Genomic DNA, 21,095 nt, shown 5'->3' with positions numbered 1-21,095 from the left:
AGCTAGATTCTTCTTTCCGTCGATCTTCTGAAGCTCGACGTCACCTCGATCCATGATTTTTCGGATCAGGTGGTAGCAACGTAGAATATGCTTAGTCCACTGATGTGACTTCGGTTCCTTCATTTGAGCAATGGTGCCAGTGCTGTCACAGTACAATAAGATGGGGCCATCAGGATATAAATATATTTTGACATGCTCTTGCTATCATCATAATCTAATTAAAAACTAAAGTCTGTAAATCTCACAAGCTTTAAGTTAGGTTCTCCATATATAAACCATCGATCCTTAGTATTTCTCAAATACTTCTAGATCATCTTTATGACCTTCGAGTGGTTCTTACCTGGATCGGACTGGTATTTGCTCACTACCCCTAGTGAGTATGCCACATCCGATCGCATACATATCATGCCATACATAATAGAATCCATTGTCGAAGTATATGAAATTTTACTCATACACTCTCTCTCTTAAGGAGTTATCGGACAATCACTTTTTGAAAAAAAAATTCTTTAACTTATCAAAAGATAGTCTTGCTTGAAATTCTCTATGCTGAACCTTTTCAGCACAGTATCAATGTACATGGATTGGAATAATCCCAGCAACCTTTTAGATCTATCTTATAGATCTTCATCTCAAGGATGTAAGATGCTTCTCCCAAGTCTTTTATGGAGAACTGTAATGATAATCAAATCTTTAGTTCCTGTAATGTAGGGATGTTATTTTCGATTAAGAGAATGTCATCCACATACAAAATAAGAAATATTATCACAGAGTTATTAATCCACTTATATATACAGGATTTTTCTCCATTCTTAATGAAGCCATACATTCTGATCACTTTATCAAAATGCATGTTCCAACTCCGAGATGCTTGTTTAAGTCCATAAATGGATCTTTAAAGCTTGCATACCTTAGACTCATCTGTAGATATGAAATCTTCAGATTATATCATATACACCTTTTCTTTCAGCTCTCCATTTAGGAAGACTGTTTTCACATCCATTTATTAGATTTCATAGTCCAGATGTGCTGCTATCGCAAGCATGATCTAAATGGACTAAAGCATTACCATAAGAAAAATATCTCATCATAGTCAATACCATAACACTGATGGTAATCTTTGGTAACCAAACAGGCTTTATAGGTCTCCACCTTTCCATCTGCATCTCTCTTTCTTTTGAAAATCTACTTAGATCCTATGGGTTTTACCCCTTCGGGTGGGTCAACCAATGTCCATACACTATTCACCTTCATAACTCCATTTTGAATTTCATGGCTTCCAGCCACTTATCAGAGTTAGACCTCTGCATTGCATCTATATAGATGATCGGATCCTCATTGTTCTCATTGAGTTCAACTGGATCACCGTCCTGGACTAAGAAATCATAGTAACTATCCAGTTGATGTCGTACTCTACCGAATCTCCTTAAAGATATTTCTACAATAGGTTTTGGATTTGATCTAATCAATTCCGACTCTATGGGTTTACTAAATTGTGTCAGTCCTTTCACTGATCGAATTCATCAAGTTTAATCTTTGATGCATTAGTTTCTTCCTCAAAGAACTTCTTTCTAGAAAGACTACCCTATTGCTGATGAACACCTTTTGTTCATTAACATGATAGAAGTAATACCCCTTGGTCTCTTTTGGGTACCTACAAATAGACACTTGTCAGATCTAGGTCCAAGCTTGTCAGTCTTCAAACGTTTGATATAAGCTAGACATCTCCAAACTCTAAGGTAAGAGAGTATTGGCTTACACTCTATCTACATCTCATGTGGTGTTTTACTTACGGACTTACTTGAAATTTTATTTAAAATATAACAAGTTGACTCGAGTGCGTATCCCCAAAAAAGATCGACAGATTTGCAAAGCCCATCATAGACCGAACCATATCTAACAGGATTCGATTTCTCCTTTTTGACATATCATTATGCTGTGGTGTTCCAAGAGGGATCCATTATGAGAGAATCTTATTCTCTCCTAAGTATGTCAGAAATTCACTGGAGAGGTATTCACCTCCTCGATTAGACGAAGAGTTTTAATACTTTTTTCAGTTTGTTTCTCTACTTTATTACGGAATCGTTTGAATATTTAAATGATTCTGACTTATGTGTTATTAAGTAGACATGTCCATACCTCGATAGATCATCTGTAAATATAATAAAATAATAATATCTACCTCTAGCAGTAGTGTTCATCGATCCACATACATCAGTACGTATCAGATCTAAAATTTCACTGACTTGCTCACCATTTTCAATAAAAGGTGACTTGATCATTTTTTCAAGAAGACAGGACTTAGAGGTTGGAAGTGATTCATAATCACTGACTTTGAAGATTTTTTTTTTTGTGTCAATTTGTTTATTCTATTCTTATTAATATGACCTAACCTACAGTGCTGAAAGTAGATATCGGAGACATCATTAATTCTAGGGCATTTGTTAGACATGTACGTTATACTAACAGGTTGTGATAATATATAAATATCATTGTTCAGTTATCCATTCATCACATTAACATCATTCATAATGATATTAAAATTATCTTTTTTTATTAAAATTTCATAACCGTACATGCCAAGAGGCCTATAGAAATAATGTCAATAAAAAGGAAGGACAAAAGTGACATTCACTAAGAACAATTACATTGGACTTGAATACAAGCTTAATAATTTCTAACAAACTGGAACTGATCTTCCATCTCCAACATTAAGGAATCCTTCATCTTCTTCAAATCTTACTGACCTACAAACCCTTGTCCAGCAATAACTTGCTTTTTCTCGGTGTGCTCGGATCCAGAAAAGCAATGTATTAAGGACAGTTCCTCTTTCATGCCTCAGCTTCTTACAATAGAAGAATTCAACCTGACTCTGATTGGACTTGAATTTCTTGGTCTGACTGGGCTCGGGTGCCCCAGCACTTTGCACCCTTTTTTTATTTTTCTTGTTTTTCTTTCCTTTCTTAAAGGGTCGATGTCTAGAAGAAGATCCTCCCACAATATTCACCGACTCCTTGTGGAACTGGTGATCCTTCTCAAAGTTCTGCAACAACCCCAGCAAATCGTGGTAGTTGACTGTAGGCTTTTTCATTGAATAACGAGTAAGGAAAGAAAGATAGGATTTAGGCAGAGAGTTCAGAATGACATCCTTCCCAGCTGCTCATGATTCTCGAAATGATGGTTGAACTCATCATTCATTACCGCCAGCATAATACAACGAATCGTAGTTTAATCATTGAGCCACTTCTGATAAGTATCTCTGACTGTACTATGGACATTCAAAGTTGACTCCTCGAGTGCCTGATTTGTCAACACATACAAAATCCATTTATGCTCCAAGACTATTTTGAGCTTTCGATAGTAGCTATCAAAATTTAATCCCATCAATTTATCACTATCTAATAGTGATGGAGTGACAAGGTGGTGGCCATAACTACAAAAAAAAAATCAAAACCTAATTAGTATATGAATTGATTAAGCCTAAAGACATGAATTTTAGTCTAAAGGTTCTCCCACTATTTTATTCAAATTGGTAGCCTCTATTTTTAATTTAAGGAATTACACTAATTTCTTTATGGGTACTAGAATCCACATGGGCTGCACATGAGCTCGAGTATGACTCGGCCAACCCTTGTGTACCCAGGGTAGGTTTTTAATCAATTATTTTATTAAATAATTTTTAGCATTCAATTTTGCCCCAACACTTCTTTAGTAGGTGTGTGGCATCTCCACTGAAAGTTCTGGTTAGGTCCAACCATTAACATACTAGAACTTAGTGATCTAATAAATGAGTGATCAGATTCCAGTGTGGCTCAGCCAACCTGACCATCATCAGAAAGACAACTAAATCAACATATTATGAATGGAAATTCTAACAGTCAGATAAGCATCAGGCATGTGGTGCCTCCAATGATCATCTAAACTATGGGACTATTATCATCCAACTTAATGAAAAGCTATAATCTAGTTATCGTCATAACTATTTTATTTTTAAGGATCTAATAATTTTAGAAGATTTAATTAGTTGAATTAAGAGATGAAAAAGATTTGACTAATTAATCTTAATCCTTCCACTGACTGAACCAAGTCAGATTAAAAAAGATTAGGTATAAGCTGGTTAGCCAATCAGTCATAGAACCTCTCACTGACTTCACCAAGTCATGAAGAGGACTTAAGATAAGTTGAACTAGGGGCACCTAAATCAATCATACTGATTTTTTAGTTAGCATGGGTCAATCCCAATCATTAAATGATCTAATCAAAATATGATTCACCATGTTGGCCAGGTAAGTGAGATCGATGGGAGGGATATACTATTAATTCAACATAGACTCAATCTATGTAAGTAGCTCTCAATTAATGACCACCGATCAAAGTTACCATACTTACCTTAGTCACCAACTAGTTAGTCATTTTCAATTTGATCAACTTATAGACTTGGGTTCGACCATGGAGCTACGATCAAAGTCCATATAGGTCTAATCGAAGATATGGACTTGACCAACTATAACTTTTGAAATTGATCAAGAGAAGAAATTGATCCAATCAAGATTAACTTTTAATTAGATTTGATGAATTACTAACATGATCTATTATCAATAATTTCTAACCCTAGATCTAACCTAATTAAATGGACTTGACTTGAGCTAACCCATTAACCCATGAATTATAAAATTAATGCCTTAGATCCTTGATTCTTAAATCTAGATTGCTTAATTCTCAGTTAAGTTTTGGACTGACATGGGTTTCAGTTTGGTGTTTGAAAATAATTTTTAATTTTATAAAATATTTTTACAATCAATCATCTAATAATCAAAATCTAAATTTTAGATCTAATATATATTATTTTAATTTTAAAATAAAGTTTTAAAATTTTTTCATTGTTCATCATCATGAAAAAGATCATGCAGTACCCTACATGCCAAAGGAGATCCCTTCGAATGGATAAATAGGATTGCGAAACTCTAATTTTTCTATAATCAAACATCTATGAGGATCTATCCAATCAAATTACTATACTATTCAAATTCTAAATTAATTATTTAGATCTAATCTAAATAATTAAAATTAATTTTTTAAGGATCAGTATAAATTAGGACAACCTTTGCATTGTAAGGGGTAAACCTTACAGAAGGACAATCTTATATCAGTTTGTGCGATCAGATCTATAACTAATTTTAGATATAAATATCATATATAAGATCTATCTAAATTAAATTATAGATTTAAATACAGATAATATCATGTCATATAAAACCTGGCTCTGATACCATTTGAGGAAAAATGGATAGTTCAAAGCATGTATTTTTAAAATTTTATAGCAAAAAATATAAGATTAAATATTTTAATCTTCTACACATGCCTTGGATCAAATCTAAACTACCGTTAAGGATCTATGATATAAAAATTTTATACATATAAAATTAATATAAAATAAAAACTACATCGATCACATTGATGTCCTGAATTAGATCTAACCTTTAGATCATATTGATTGAGTTCAGAACTCATCAGCTTATCATGGATCAATGATCTTCACTACTGGTAGGTATGGTATGAAGCTCTCACTGATGCTGAGTAGCCCATAGGTCGTCTGACCTCTACAAATCATCCACTCAAAGCCCCTGATCGGATCATCTTTTGAGAGTGCTAGCTTGCATCGAAGGTTCTTGATGGCTGATCCAAGCTCCTTTCTTCAAATCTTCCATACTCCTCTAGATCAGAAGATGAAACTTTACGAGGAGGTAGTAGTGTGGGAGATTGAACAAGACTCACTTTTATATTTTTCTTCTCACAAAATCTAAAATCGAAACTCTAGAACCCAGCCTACACCTCACACCCAAGAGGAAGATCACTTCCTCTGTTTCTCACGCACGGAAGCCCGACCCACTCTTAGATTTTCATGCCCCAACTTAGAGGTTTCTTGCACCAAAAATCACTCTTTCTGTCACACAAAACTCATCCCTTCTTAAGGGTGGCATCTCATTAAAGATGAGGATGAGAATAAGATAGTTTTGGTTCAAGTTCAAACATTGGTTGATCCTTATCACCAATTCAAATTAAATTTAAATTAAATTTGAACCAAAATTTATCCTCATCTTGGAAACTTAGATAGTGGCTAACCAGTATTAGAATGGTGTAAAAAATTTGCACAAAAATACTTTATGCATGGAGAAAAGTGGTGGCGTGAAGAGAAGAGTCTAACTTGATTTGGACTCTAGATTTTCATTCAAATTCAAACCCATTTGAACTCAAATTTAAATCAACTAATTCTTAATTCAAAAAGAGATTAGATGTGGGCATGAAACTACTTCTAGTTATGAGAAAAACTTCATGCAAAAAATTTCTCACATGAAGAAATAGAGGGCATAGAGAAAGGAGGCACAAGAAATTTGAATTCGAATTGATTTCTCATCTAATTAGATTCTTAACCCAACTGAATTAGGGTAAACCCAATTAGATTACTAAATTTAATCTAATTAGATAGTAAATAGTCTCAATTAAATCTTAATCAAATCAAAAATTAATTAAGCTCAAGTTCTGATCAAATCAGGAATCAAACACCTTTAGCGATTAGATCATCTCATAACCTAATCGAGTCAAACTAAATTGAATTTAATTTAATTAGATTTGATCCAAACCTTAATGCTCAATCAAATTGAGCTAATTAATAATCTAATTACTAATCAATCCTTTTATAATTCATCAATAATTAGTAAATTAATTTATTGTAATTTTTGCATAGAGTTAATCATCAATCAAATAGCCTATTTTATCCTAGAATAATTCTTAATCATTGATTAGCCGTATAATCAGTCAGGAACTTCTTTTGAGTGTGACCCCATAGGTTCAAACCTAAGTTGGTATTATAGGAACAATCTTTCTATATCAATCAAAGTGACCATCTAGCAATGATACCTAACGTCTGGATAGGTCGAAAGATTGCAAAGCATCATTAAGAACTTATTGGTATATGGTTAATGTATAATTCATCTCTTTGATCCAAATGCTCAAGTGACCTAGGGTTTAACTGTCAACCCTGATATGGTCATCCACATTGTATTTCAATTTTTTAAATCCATCATATAGATTATCCTGATCGAGGTTTTACTGAATTGAAACACACTGATACATTAACTCCTACTTATTTTGAGGGGTTAATTCCATCTTGACTCACATACCGACTTCGTAAGTATTTGACTGTGCCTAAAAATTTTTCATTATTGAATTAAAAATTCAAGTAGTCCAGCATCAAAATACAGTAAGTTGCTTGCAAGTCACCATGGTGATCTTAAATCAGAGGGACACTTATACCCATATCCTTCGTGAGCTACTCTTAACAGTAGAGTGCTCAGCAATAGGTCACATTCAGTAAGATGTACTCCTACATCTCACTTGCATACCATACCAATGTCTCCATACTCTTTGATTAAGAGGACAACCAATGTACATGGCACACAATGATCTATATTTGATATAACTATCATCTTAATAATAGTGTATCGTTTGGTCATGAACTTAAGATTTAAGGACTAAATGATATATCTTCTTATATCAAATCAAATAATCCTAAGGACTTCATCACATAACAGGAGTTCAAAATAAGATGTACATAGTGATAAACCAAATAATATTTATTAATTTAAGAATTCATATACAATTACAATGATAAGCTCAACCATTAATAGGCTGACGATTGACTTTGGGACATAATTCTTAAGACTTATATAATAACTCCTTGTAATTTCTCTATATGTGATACTACTATCTGGGTATTGGATACTAAAAGTCTGAATAATATTTATAATTCTTTGCAGAGACTGTAGGTCAGTAGAAAATTTAGAGAAGCAAGTGATTCTTAAACATTGGAGATGGAAGCCTTGTTCCAATTCTAGCTTTTGAAACTATGCAGCTTGTTTTCAAGTTTAGTAGTGTCATTTAGATGAGTGTAATTATTGTCCTTGCTTTTTGATGAATGTCATCTCTGTAGACCTTTAGGCCAAACTTGATTTTAAGTTTTTAATAAAAGATGATTTTTGTGATATCATTATGAATGATACTAAAATCATATGAGGATAATTGAAACATGGCATATACTTACTATCACAGCCAGTTAGTATAATATATACATCGAACAAACATCTTAGGATAGATAATGTCAGTGATACTTATCTTTGGTATTCTAGGTTGGATCATGTGAACAACAATAGGATAGATAGGTTAATCAAGGAGGGTGTCCTTGAAACTAATGATTGTGAATCATTACCGACTTGTGAATCATGTCTACTTGGTAAGATGATCAAGTCACCTTTTAAGAAAAAAGATGAGCGAGCTAGTGATGTTCTAGGCCTAGTACATAGTGATATATGTGGACCTAAGAACATAGGTGCCAAGGAGGATATTATTACTTTATTATATTTACTGACGACTTATCAAGGTACGAGTATGTCTACTTTATGAAGCACTAATCTGAATCATTTGAAATGTTCAAATAACTTCATAGTAAAGTAAAAAGTAAACTAAAAAAAGTATTAAAACTTTTCAGTCAGACTGAGGAGGTGAATACCTCACCAGTGATTTTTTGATAAATCTAGAAGAGAGTGGGATTCTCTCATATTGGGTCTCTCTTGGAACACCATAAAATAATAGGGTGTCAGAAAGGAGAAATTGAAAACTGTTAGACATGGTTTGGTCCATGATGGACTTTGTGACTCTGCCAATCTTCTTTTGGGGATATGCTCTTGAAACTACCTGCTACATACTTAATAAGGTTCTGAGCAAGTTGTAAATAAAACACCATATGAGATATGGTCAGGGTGTAAATTGATGCTCTCACACATTAAGGTTTGAAGATGTTCGACTTATGCAAAGTATTTAAAGACAAAGCTTGTACCTAGATCTAATAAATTGCTTATTCGTAGGGTACCCTAAGAAAACTAAAGGGTACTACTTCTACCTCACTGAAAAATAAAAGATGTTCGTCAGCAATGGGACAGTCTTTTTAGAAAAGAAGTTTCTTGGGAAGGAACTAATGCCACTAAAATCAAACTTAGTGAAGTTCGTGAGATAGAAATACCGACACATACAGAATCAGATTTGATTGGAGAATTAAATCCAGAGCCTATAGAGTACCACTTCAACCGAGTAGATACTATAAATTTTTGGTCTGAGATGGTGACCTTATCGAACTAGATGACAATGACAAGGATCCAATCACCTACATGGATGTTATGCAAAGGCTTGACTCCCAAAAATAGTTTGATTCCTTGGAATCTGAGATAGAGTCCATGGAGATCAATGGTGTATGGACACTGATTGATCCATCCGAAAGGATTAAACCCATAAGGTGTAAATAGATTTTCAAGAGGAAAAGAGGAGCGGATGGAAAGGTGGAGACCTATAAAGCCTATCTGGTTGCCAAGGGATAGCATCAATATTATGGCATTGACTATGACGAGACGTTATCTTCTATGGCAATGCTCAAGTCCATCCAGATCATGCTTATGATAGTGGTACACTTAGATTTTGAGATCTGATAAATGAATGTCAAAACTATTTTTCTTAATGTGGAGCAGGAAGAAGAGGTGTATATGATGCAGCCTGAAGGATTCACATTCTCAGATGAATTTAAAGTATGCAAGCTAAATAGATCCATTTATGGACTGAAGCAAGCATCTAGGAGTTGGAACATGCATTTTAATAAGACAATCAAAATATATAGCTTCATTAGAAATGGAGAAAAGCCTTTCATTTATAAGTGGGCTAATGATTCTGTAGTCATCTTTCTTGTAATGTATGTGGATGACATACTGTTAATAGAAAATGATATTCCAGCTTTGCAAAGTGTAAAGCTGTGGCTATCATCATAGTTCTCCATGAAAGATTTAAGAGAAGCATCCTACATCCTAGGAATGAAGATCTATAGAGATAGATCTAGAAGGTTGCTTAGATTATCCTAATCCACGTACATTGATACAATACTGAAATGGTTCAACATAGAGAATTTTAAAAAAGACTATCTATCGATAGACCAAAAAAATTCTCTCTCTAAGAAAGATTGTTTGGCAACCCCTTAGGAGAGAGAGAGCATATGAGTAGAATTTCATATGTTGGTAGTGGGATCTATTACATATATCATGATGTGTAGAATTTCATATGTTTAGTAGTGGGATCTATCACATATATCATGATGTGTACAAGATCGGATGTGTGGCCTATTCATTAGGAATAGTGAGTAGGTACCAGCTTGATCCGAGAGAGAACCATTGGAAGGTTGTGAAGACAAGCTTAAGTATTTGAGAAATACTAAGGACCAATGGTTTATCTATGGAGACACTGACTTAAAACTTGTGGAATATACTAATTTCAATTTTCAGTCAGATCACGATAACAGCAAAAGTATGTCGGGCTACGTGTTCACCATGAACGGAGGAGCAATTCGCTGGAAGAGTTTCAAGTAGCATATAGTGGCTGACTCAGTATGTGAAGTGGAATATCTTGCATTATCTGATGCTACAAAGGAGGCTGTTTGGTTGAAGAAGTTTATCACTGAACTTGAAGTGATTTCCTCTTTTGATGGTCCAATTTTACTATATTGTGATAGTATTGGAGCCATAGTACAAACAAAAGAGCCCAAGTCGCACTACAAAACCAAACCCATTCTATGATGCTATCATCTTGCCTGTGAAATCATGGATCGAGGTGACATTGAGCTGAAAAAGATTGACAGAAAAGAGAACATAGCTGACTCCTTCATTAAAGCTCTCGGGATCAAAGAGTTCGATGATCATAAGTGAAAGATGGGTATAGGATAGTGCCCCGATTAGCTTTAGTCTAAGTGGATATTATTGAAAATTATGTTCTAAAGTCAATTGACTTATTATAAATAATTGAATTTGGTATATGAATTATTAATCAATGAATAAAAGTTATTTTGACTTTTTCATCACAAGGTGAACATCTTCGTTATTAGAACTCTTATGTTATGATGAAATCCTTAGAACTATATTATGATCGATAAAGGAAGATTTATTAAATAATTCTTAAACATATTCACAATCAAATGATGCATCATTAATAGGATGATAATGTTTATCGAATGTAGATCATTGTGTGCCATATAGGTTGATTATCTTTGTAACCAAAGAGTGTAGAGATACTGGTATGGCATAAAAATGAGATATAGGAGCATATCATCACTGAACAAATGACTCACCTACTGAGTGGTCTACTGTCAAAAAAAATTCATAAAACATATGAGCATAAATATCCCTCAGATCTGAGATCACCATAGTGATTTGTTAGCAACTCACTATGCTTAGGTACTGGACTATCTGTATTTCTAATGCAGTGACAAAAGGCTACTGGGTACAGTCAAGTACTTGCGAAGTTTGTACGTGGATCAAGATGGGATTGACCTCACCAAATTATAAGATTTAATGCATCACTATATTTTAATTTAATAAAATCTTGATCAGGATAATCCATATGATGGATTTGAAAGATTCAAATGATATGGATGACTATTTTAGGGTTGACAATTAAACCCTAGGTCACCTTGAGCATTAGGATCAAAGGGATGAATTATGCGGTAACCATATATCAAAGTTTTTGAATATTGCTCTACAAATATTTGATCTATCTAGACATTGGGTATTATTGCTAGATGATCACGTCAAGTAGTATAGGAAGGAGTTTCTATGCTATCGGTTTAGTGTTTGAACCTATGAAGTCATGCAAAAAAATCAAACAATGTAGAAAAAAATTGATCGGATATTTATATATTTGATTTGAAAGTATGAGATTTGATTGAACATATAGATTAATTTAATTAAGAATTAAGTTATAGATCATACAGAATTAAACACTGACTATGTTCAGCTAGCATTATGCATGAAGTGCAAATTTGATTTTGGGGATGAATTTAATCAAATCAATGATCCAAATGATTGTAGGAGAATGGATTGAGTCCTAATTACTTTAGATAAGATCTAATCTAATTAGACTTAATTTTATTAAGGTTTGATTGGGTTAGTTTATCAAGTTAGACTTGGACAAGAATTTTAATTGGATTAGGATAGCAGTCTTTTCGAAATTGATTCGAATCATATTTGAATTGATTTTGAATTGATCCAAATCTGAGCCAAATCTAATTTGATGCACTTAGCTACTTTTTTTAGGTATTCTTTCTCCTTATGGGTTGGCCAAGATAGTTGGAAAGGGGTTGAAAATAGCTCCTCTTCTTGGGCATGCGCCATAATGAAAGGAGACACATCTCTTACTCGCATTAGGATTCCCTATGTTTTAAGGAGTTTGGATTTATTTCAAACATAGAGAGTTCTTTTCTTAGCACCCAAAAAAGTTTGATTTGATCTAGGACTTTTCTGATTTGTCTATACAAGGAGGGGTGTGGAGAAGGAGAAAATCAATCAATGAAAGGCTTGGCATGGAGATCCCTTAGTGTGGGCATCCCCTCTCTCTTGGGCATCACCTAACACTAGGCGTCTCTCTCCTTTTGGCATCCTCTCTCCCTTTGTGGTGGTGTGTGGGCTGTTCCAAAGACTTGAGATTAGATCTCAAGTCTTCCTCTCCTTCCTCTCTGAAGAAAAAGTTCATCCCTCTCTCCTACAGCATTTGGCATGCACGTGAGGTAAAGGATCCATGTATCTGGATCTTGTGAAACATATGATCGAGGAGCTTCTTCAACCTTAATTATTTTTTACTACAAATTAAAATAAAATTATTAGTATTATAAAAATTTTAATTACTAATCTATTCTATCTTCCTGACATCCAATGTAATGGTGGTGCAATGATGGTGCTACTAGCTGGAAGAGTTTCAAGCAACCTGTCATTATGGATTCAGTGATAGAAGATGAGTATATTGCTACCTCAGATGCTACAAAGGAAGCCTTTTGATACAAAAAATTCATTGTAGTACTTGGTGTAATGACATCAAATGCCATCGCACTATACTACAATAACAATGATGCAATAGTACTTGCTAAGGAGCCAAGATCTCATCAAAGGTCCAAGCACATCGAGTGGTGATTTTATATTATACGTGACTATCTCAAGAAGAAATATATCGAGGTACCAAGAATAGACTCCACAGATGACATGTGAGACTCATTGACAAAATAGTTGAGCCAGCAGAAGACTAAGGTCTACTTTGAGAAGATGGGACTTAAGTTAGTGGCTGATTGGTTTTAGGTCAAGTGAGAGATTGTTAGATTTATGCCCCAAAAGTCAATATGACAAACACATTATAATTTTTTTAGGAATATATTTGTACATAAATTATTGATTTATCAATAAAATGGATATTTTTCATCCATTCTTGTGTAATGCGTCCGAGAATCATCTAAAGAATTAATAACTTAAAGATATGTATTTTCAAGAGTTAAGAATTAAAGACATGTATGATTAATTCCTAAATTACTTTGATCGATGGATCATCATAGGGATGGAGACTGATCTGATTAGATCGATGCATGGATCACTTCCTTCAGGATAGACAAGTCTCTAGTCTATAGTGTGGGGACACTGAACAAGAGTGCAGGTGGTTGTTAGAGAATATCGGTACTGAGCATGATCATATGAGAGATCACATGGATGTCTACTTATTTGTTAGTGATTTTCTTAATGTTATAGTAGTGTGAGTGGTTCTTTAACCTGCGGTGCCTCGACTGCTGACTGCTACGATTGCTGTAGTTTGACTGCACAAAAACATAGCCTCTTAACCACTTAAGTCTTTATAGTATATGTTGGCTATCGTAGGTTTATTGTAGGAGTAGAGTACATATCTAGATAGAATCTATCGATCTTAGTAGATAAGAAGTAATCCTATGAGATTTGAGAAGCTAAGTCCTTAAGTCTGTGGCCAAAATAGAATGATTGATGAAAATAAATTTTCATGAGTATCATGACTAGGACTTGAGCAAATCAAATCTTTCATATGACGGATGCTGAGATTTGATGAGTTTTTTATAATCTCTATCCTAATCGAGACTCATAATAGAGGAACTGAATCATACGGTAACTACACCTAGGGGTTCTATTTATTCTATTCTACTGGATTGCCATCACATGCTGCTAGACATCACTAGTAGATTGTGAGAGCTCATTAGGATCATTCTGGATCAATGATCCTTATTGGATGAGAGTTCAAAATATTCTCACCCATTGAAAGGTATTTCGTTGATACTATGATAGAGATCATGGTATGTCTTACTACTAGACAGAACAGAACTTATGGGGTCACATATAAAAAAGATTTGATTAGATCAAATAGTTAAATCATGATCAAATTATCAATGTGATTGATGATTTAGATCAATTTGTAAAATTTACAAGTAAATGATCAGCTAATGGTTAGCATGAAGGACTCAATTTGATGAGATCAAATTGAGGATCAAGTCTTAAATAATTAAATCAGATTTAATTTGATTAAACTTGACCTAATTAAGTTTAATTGGGTATTTGAGTTTTAGATTTAGATCCTAATTTGATTAGGATTGAGTCTGGAACAAATTAGGCTCGAATCTGGTTCGAATTAGATTCGAATTGAATCCGAATTGGATTAAGATACGAGAGTCTCAGATTTACTGAGACTCTCTCTCCTCTCTCATGCTAAAAAGGAGGGGCGTGCATGGGGATGCATGCATGCCAAAGCACGCCCCTTCTTTGGCATGCGTAAGAAAGAGAGAGGGCACCCAAAGGCCCTAATCTTATCTCTCCTCTAGGTAAAAGGCTTTATCCTTATCTTATTTTGAATTTGATTCAAAATTTGGAGTATCTTATCTAGGGTGGTTAGAGGTTGTTAGACACCTCTATTTAGCAAACATGGAAGAGAAGTGGGTAGAGAATTTCAATGTAGAATATTTCTTACATAGAAACATTCCTAGCACCCCATCTACTTCTGCACCTCCGCTATTTGGTGCCCACCCCCTAGTGCACCAATAAAGAGAAAAAAATTAGAGGGAGAGAGAGAGAAAAAGAAAAGGGAGAGAAGGAGTTCTTTCACTGCATCTCTACTTCCTCCGATCTTGCATGAAAGAAATTTGCATGTAGATCCTCAGATTGCCTTCTACGAGAGTCGAAGAAGGAGATCCAATTTGAAGGAGCAAGATCTACAAAAGAGATAGCACCTCGATGATCTCGATCGGATGCTTCTAATCTGCATCAGCCCCATATGGATACCTATAGAGGCCGGACACATATGCAGCTTCATTGGAACAATAGACATCCTCAAATTCACATTTAGAAGGAGTTTAGCGCTACAGATAGTTGATCTGATCATCGATTTTATTTTTGATTTTGAAATCAGATGTATGCTTATCTTATCTTCATCATATAAACTAGATCTGTAGGTGTTAGATTAGATCTATACATGCATAGATTAAAATAATTTGAATCTAATCTTCCGTTGCGTATTTCAAAAAAGTTATAAAAAATCTACATGCGTGACACCTCGAAACCCAACAAGCTTTTCATTCTTTTGCAATGGTCCTAATTAAGTGACCATCATCTTTAAAATACTTTTCTTAGATATCAATCAATCAATCACTTCTGAACTCAGTTCGTTTTTTGTTTCCATCACTACAACTTAATATAATTTTTTGGATGGCTTTATGGTCTCAAGCACATCCAATCTAAACTTTCATAATGATGCATAATTATACTTAAATCATTACAGTATAATTTAAAATAATACATCTAGACATATCTTTAAGATTGACTAGAGTTTGAATGTTCAGTCAGACTCATCTCATGGTCTGTATTGAACCTAATCAAAAAATCCTCAAATCTTAAATCATACCAACATACTATCCTTTGATTATATTAATCAAGGAGGCTCTGATACCACTATAGGGTTTCGGTGGCATAGTGAAAAGCTCAGGTGTTTAAAAGATTCATTCAAAATATCCAAGTGTATCGAAACCCTAATACCCAGAATTCCTTGATAATAGCAATCAAAGCATAAATAAATAAAAGATAGGATATGAAGAATACCTATAATGCTTATTTCAATTTCTACTAGGCACTCAAGTGTTCACCCTCCAATGGTAATCCACATGAAAATCGATCCAAGGACAGTGCCCCAACTTGAATCTTGCTTCAAGAGTTCTAGGCCCTAGAATTTGAATAGCCTTGTACTGATCAAATTTCTTCAAGAACTTGACTTCACCCTCTCTTGAACTCTAATAGATTTCTTAACCCTCTCCTTCTGAACCTTCATAACCCTTGTCTGGACTAGAATTAAGCTGTCTTAAAACACAAAAGCCTTGTCCTAAAACTAGAAAGGTTGTAGGAAAGCAAGAAGAGAGTTTTTGATACATTTTGGACTATCTGGAATGATCATAAAAAACTCAATGCCTAGAGCCTTTTATAGATGAGATAGGGTGCATGGGAAAGGGATACATCTCTTTTCATGCTTTTCTAAGTTGTTGCATGTCCAAGAAAAGAGTTCCTTCAAACAGAAGGACTCTTCTTTGAAGCAACGCGCCCCTTCTCAACACCGCACTCGTGCATACAAAAGAATCTGCATTTTTTGTGTCCTTCCACATATTAGATAATTTTGAAACTTTTCCATGTGCATCCTCATCTAAATTTGAATTCAAATGGCAAAATTTATCTGATAGGGATGCCACCTTCTGCCCATAGTAGAAGGACTCCACGCGAAGAGTCACGTGAAACCAATTCTACGTGCATCTTGCTTCTGTTCTAGAAATTGTCCATGCCAAAACAAAACCAAAAATAGCCTTCCCATACTTTGAGATGAGTATCAAAGAGAGGAGGATGATGTGGGCTGCCACATGGGTCTTAATCTCAAGTGTGAAGGACTCTAACCCTTCTCCACACCCAAAGTGTGCGCCTGACTAATCCATGTGCCATCTAGAGTTCCAATCCAATAGGACCCTTACAAATGGTGCCCACGAGTCTATGTGGTGCCACCCAAGAGCAGCCACAATCTAATCCAAATCCAAATTAGCCCATGGCTCAATTTGGTTTGATCAAAAAGCAAGATTCGAATCAAATTCGAATCCGATTCAAAGAGCTAGGGTTTCCATATGTGCTAGCATACTTACCAGAAATCCAATTGGGTCCAAAATTTTAATTAACCATATCAAATGGGTCCTTGATCAATTTCTTTATGTGTGTGATCCATTAGATTCCACATCTAACTAATAATAGGTTTGGATGCAAGTTGACCTAATTTGATTAGAATCCTTCTAATCGATTAAGGTCAAAACTATGCTGATCTGAGTTCAGCAATTAGAACTTTTTCTAATTAGAGATCAAATTAAATACGTTAATTTGATCAAATCTATAAGTCAAAATTAACATCTAGTAAATATCATAACTATCCAGAAGATATAAAATTTGATAGAAATATCAAATATACCTTTCAGTAATAAATTACCATGTAATTCAATCCTTCGATCATTCCTGCATCCCGAATATATTCATGAGGATGGAATTATGTCAAACTCAAATACATATTCATATCGATTCTCTATCAATCAGTAATGACTCCAATGATGAAGTATTAAACATCCTTTCTAATCTTCATCCTGTTTTGATCAAAGACTTCCTAAGTCATCTAGAGATGAGAATGTATAAGATGACATCTTCTCATACTAGGAATGATCGATTCTTTGTTGACCGACTTATAACCTTCATACACACTCTACCATATATAGAACATCCTGTACATATCTATATATCGTGCCTGGGTATAAATCAAAATATGGATTCATGTGCAAAAGATTCTATGGTGGTCTCAGGTCTAAGGATCATTTGCACAACTCTCTTACCTAGAGAACTATCTTTTGATATGCAAGTAAGGCTCTATAAGATGTTCTCTGTCGGTGAGTCAATTCAGTGAACTCATTACTTAATGAGCACTCATATTCTTGTATTAGTGTCCCACATAAGTAACTTGTGAAATCAGTCACCCTCTCCATCGAGCATACATAGAATATACCAATCTTTCTGGAATATTGATCTCCGACTCAATGTTCTTATGATCAGAAATATTTTAGATTAGAATTTTAGGATTTTAATTTTCATAGGCATGAACTCTTCATGGTCCTAAAATCATTGTCTTAATCTATAGGATTTATCATAATCTTAAACACAATAAGATGTAGCTATAATGATGAATCAATATCTCATTTATTTCATAAATAAATAATATCATTACATGAGTTGGAAGATTATAAAGAAGAGTCTCACACACCACTCATGCAACTGGCTTATAGGGTACTATTCTTTCGCAGAAATTTGAGAAGATATCCACGATCATCAAACCATGATGAAGATCTATCCATGCTAAGGTGAAGATTTGATCTTCATATTTCATATATTTTTATGTTTTTGATCCTAAGGACATGATAAATCTCACCTTTTGAGATGTGATCTCAAAGATGTATGCTAGATTAGATCTCTTCTGCAGCTTTAAAATTTTTTGTTGATCTTGCATGCATATCCATGATTGTTCCTTCAATAGTAAGTCAATCTATATAGCTCAAACAATGCCTTCGCTATATAGTGGGATGGGATGAGTTCCTTAATCAGTTCTCCTTACTACTTCGACTCATCCTGCATATCCAGTCCCTCCATAGGCAATACTTCTGTCAACCTTATTTTTCCTTAAGGGTGGCCACATAATACTATTAGGCTATTACCTGGTCCCTCTAACTTCTCCAATGCCATTCTCCATAAAGAATTTCATCATCAAGTGATCGATCGATGCCATGGCCCTCATTGCATCTAAGTTATTAGTCCAAAATCATGTTATATGTGGATGGGACCTTGACAATCAAAAAGTCAAGCATGATAATAATCTACTAAGGCTCCTAGCTGATTGTGACTAAGAGAGTATGATACCCTCACAAGCACTGACTCCTCTTAAAATATGATCAATAGGGAGTCCATTCTTCCCAACTGATCTATTGATATGTTCATCCTCTGGAAGGATCATAGAAAAAGATGTAATATCCACCGCACCTCATGGTTAATGATGGTACGGAAGATGACAAACACTTCATCATGTGGGATCTAAACCCCCTTTAGATTTACAATGGAAAACAATATCGTATGGCTTATCCTTGGCCTTTTTGGAGCCATCTCTCTAGCTTAGATAGCCCGAACATAAGCTCTTGAAGCTAAAGGGTTGGATCCTACAGTTGTTGGTCTACTAAAGATCATGTTGATCACCCTTATGGTTGATCAATTGTCATCTCACCTTCCAAGGGTCCTCTATTGCTCATAGCAGATATCTTCACTGAGAGCTTTGTTCTCTGCCCCATAAACAGCCTCTCCTCTTCTCTTCTCCATCTTCTCCCATTAAAATACCCCTTCATCTCATCACTAGAGATTCCTTCATCTTTGTTTATTCATCATCTTTCACTCTTCCTTTGTTTCTTCCCATAAACAATGTCTCATCCAAGTGTCATCTCCCTCTTTTTCCATTAAAAAACTCTTCTTCACCTTCCATGCTCCATTTCTCCATTAAATAATCCATTCCTTCCTCCTTCCACAATTCCCTCCACAGAACTCTCTGCCATTTAGCTCTGTAATATATGTGATTTGTAAATAAATATGTTTATTTGTGTGTTTGCTCATGTATTAGCATATATTAGCATGTATAGTGTATATTTAAGTTTGCTTAAGCTTGATTAGTGTACATAAAGCTTGTACAGTGTGTATTTTAATTTTATCAAACTCTATGTAAGTGTGCTTTTATAAATAAAACCCATTTTTCTTTCATGTTACTATTTTTAATTATGCTTTAGGCTTTCTTTATATATTAAGCTTGTTTATATTACTGTTCATAGTACTGTAGCTGTACTTAGCTAATTACTGTAGTATATATACTGTGCAGTACTTGTTGGATTTTGATGATGCAGCAGAATGTAAATTTTAAAAAATTTTATATGCATTCAACAATTGAAAACATATTTAATAATTAAACTAGACTACTGAAACAAAAATCCTAGAAATACTTTAATGATTACAATCAAATAACATAAGCATGTATAACAAGAAGAGATCAAATGTCATATACCAACATAAAGACGATGATCTAATCATCTTAAGATCTTCACAAAACTGCAAAGTAAAAGTCCTCCAATAGTGATCCACACAGGATTGATCAGGACCCTTCTCAATTCGATGTAGTGCTGCAGCCTTCTTCGCAAGTTCGCTGTTGATCGTCCTTTGCAAGAATGGGTTGCACCATTACTTGTATGCCTTCAAGATCTCCACTAAGATCACTCTAGGAATCATTTCCTAAATGATCTCACCACACAAATATTAGATTATATGTTCAACACATGAATAATCTGATTTTAGGACAAGCATTACATGCTTTCCATTTTTCTCATCCCTTCCTTTCTATTATTCTTTCTCTCTTTTCTTTGTCTTTATCCCAGATTTTTCTTCTCTTTTTCTTCTCATTCTCATGCCTATCCTCAGCCCAAATTGGCACGTCCAACCTGATGTAGCATCCCCTTTTTATAGGAAAGAAGGGACGATACCATGGGGGATGCCAACTCTTAGCATCCCTTATCCATTACATACTAACAATTAATTTAGCATGGAAACCAAAGGCTAAGGCATGGAATAAGACGTGATTTACAAGCAGAAGGACTCTTCCTCTATATGGAAAAAATATAATGCCAACTCTTGGCACATGGGAATAAAGGAAATGCATGAAAGCAAAAAGTCTAAGACAAGATGGACTCTTCCATTACCCACGCACAAAAGAAGGTGGCATCCCATTTAATTTTGGTGTTCAAATTTTTTACTGGAGAAGGACTCTTTCTTTTCTTCTGCACACATAAATCCAAGAGTCATCACATGACATGAGAAAATAAAAGAAATGCATGGAATATGGTAAGGAATTTAAGAGGAGTAAGTGAGAAGGACTTCTCCTCTTAACATCAAAAATAAATGGGGTGTGGCATTTATTCTTTGCATGGGGTTTGGCATGGATATGGGTAAAGCCAGATGAAACACTTTCAAATGGATGGGTTAACCAAATAGAAAATCAAAGATTGAACCTAATCTTATTAGGTTAACGCACTA

This window comes from Elaeis guineensis, chromosome 7 (assembly GCF_000442705.2).
Source record: "Elaeis guineensis isolate ETL-2024a chromosome 7, EG11, whole genome shotgun sequence".
Lineage (NCBI taxonomy): Eukaryota > Viridiplantae > Streptophyta > Magnoliopsida > Arecales > Arecaceae > Elaeis > Elaeis guineensis.
The sequence above is the reverse complement of the archived record's forward strand: the minus strand, read 5'-3'. Positions refer to the sequence as shown.